This window comes from Octopus bimaculoides, chromosome 23 (genome assembly GCF_001194135.2).
Source record: "Octopus bimaculoides isolate UCB-OBI-ISO-001 chromosome 23, ASM119413v2, whole genome shotgun sequence".
Taxonomy (NCBI): Eukaryota; Metazoa; Mollusca; class Cephalopoda; order Octopoda; family Octopodidae; genus Octopus; species Octopus bimaculoides.
Genome location: NC_069003.1, coordinates 23,623,286 through 23,625,229, shown reverse-complemented (window position 1 = coordinate 23,625,229; position 1,944 = coordinate 23,623,286). Strand labels below are relative to the sequence as shown.

General features: G+C 41.2%; 1 protein-coding gene across 2 annotated transcripts in view; it reads left to right on the top strand.

The window, feature by feature from the left end:
* LOC106882909 (agrin) overlaps positions 1-1,944 on the top strand; it is a 38,804-nt gene that overhangs the window by 14,657 nt on the left and 22,203 nt on the right. The window lies entirely within an intron of this gene.

The following is a 1,944-nucleotide window of genomic DNA, read 5'->3' as shown; positions in this document are numbered from 1 at the left end:
TGAAACAAGTATACAGTAATCCTCAACTACCGCAAATGCTATGTTACAAATCCACACCCCACCCCTCGCGATAGCTGAAAATCCGTGAAGTAGAGACAGTACTGTACTGTATTTTTTTTAATTATTTTTATAATTTGTATATATTTATTTTATTATAGATACAAAACAACACCACGGAGGAATCGACGTAAGCTTAAATAATAAAACCGACGGAGATTCGACCAGCTAGTTGGCTTGAAACGCCACAAGATTGGAGCGGGGGTGTAGAATGTAACGCTTATTAGTTTGCAGATTTGTGACGGACTGTTGCAATAAAGACATGTTTAGACAACCCGATGAGTATAGAGATAGTTTTGGTCTGACTGGGCTTGGTCTGGAGATGAAAAAGAGAGCATGGGTGTTTGGTGTGTCAGTCAAGGATGCGAGTATAAAACGAAACTAATTGATGTAGTGAGTAGAAAACCGTCAAAGATTCGGTATTTGGTCTTCGGTATTCGAGATTCCGTGTTCGGTATTTGGATTCTGCACCGGCGACATCAAAATCGTATGAATGTAACAGTAAAGAAAAGAAACTTGGGAGCGTCGACGTCTCTGAGGACGATGACTTCAGAAAGGTGTGTAGTGAAATATACTCGATATAGGAAATGATATGGTCGAAAAAGCTGCTGTCAATTCAAGGAGATCGTTGTACTGTAGAGAAACCAGACGTATTTAGAGGGGTGTGGGAGATTTGGGACCTAAATAACTGGAAGCTTTTGTTACTGATATCGAGGTGAGAGAGAGAGAGAGAGAAACTGAGAGGAGCGGCAGGGAAAGTGGTATCTGGATGTGGTCTGACTCAACTTTTCAAAGACAAATTTGAGGAAAGAATGTAGCCGAGACAACAAAGTCGGGCCATGGATAAAGGGCCTGAGAGATTTGTATCTCTGAGAGGAAGACGATGAGTGATTCACGTATTGGTAAGAGGTGTATACAAATATGTGTTTGCATGCGTGTGTGCGCTCTTGTATATACATGTATATATATAAGACGGCGAGCTGGCAGAATCGTTAGCACGCTGAGCGAAAATCTTAGCGGTATTTCGTCTGCTGTTACGTTCTGAGTTCAAATTCCGTCGCGGCCGACTTCGCCTTTTATCCTTTCGGGGTCGATAAATTAAGTACTAGTTACACACTTGGGTCGATGTAATCGACTTAATCCCTTTGTCTGTCCTTGTTTGTCCCCTCTATGTTTAGCTCCTTGTGGGCAATAAAGAAATAACATGTATATATATGTGTGTGTGTGTGTGTGTGTGTGTGTGCATGCATGCATGTAGGTATCCATGTATTTATGTACGTATATACATACATAGCACGTGCACATACACTCCGTGCTCACGCGCGCGTGCATTTATTCTTTTACTTATTTGAGCAATTTGCAACGGCCATGCTGGACACAGCTTTCTAGTGTTTTAACCGATTTTATTGATGCCAGAATTTTATCATTTCCTATTTATCAAACGGCTAAGTCATGGAACAGAAAAGGAAACAACATAAACGACATTAACGGTTTTGTTCGTTCCTTCTTGCCTATGATTTTTTTCTTTATTCTCTTAACTTCTTCTTCTTCCTTTTCTTCTTCTTCTCTTCCTTCTTCTGCTCCTTCTTCCTCTGCTTTTTCTACTTCTCCTCCTCCTTTTTCTTCTTCTTCTTCTTCTTCTTTTTCTTCTTCTTCTTCTTCTTCTTCTTCTTCTTCTTCTTCTTCTTCTTCTTCTCCCCTCCTCCTGCCTCTTCTTCTTCCTCATCTTATCCTCCTTCTCCTCCTCCTCCTTCTCCTCCCACTTTCACTTTCTCTCTTCCTCTTTCTAATCACCCCTTCCCCACTCCCTTCTTACGCTTCTTCCTAATCTTCCTTCCTCCACCATTTTCTCCTCCTCTCCTCATTTTCTTCCTCTTTCCTGTTCTC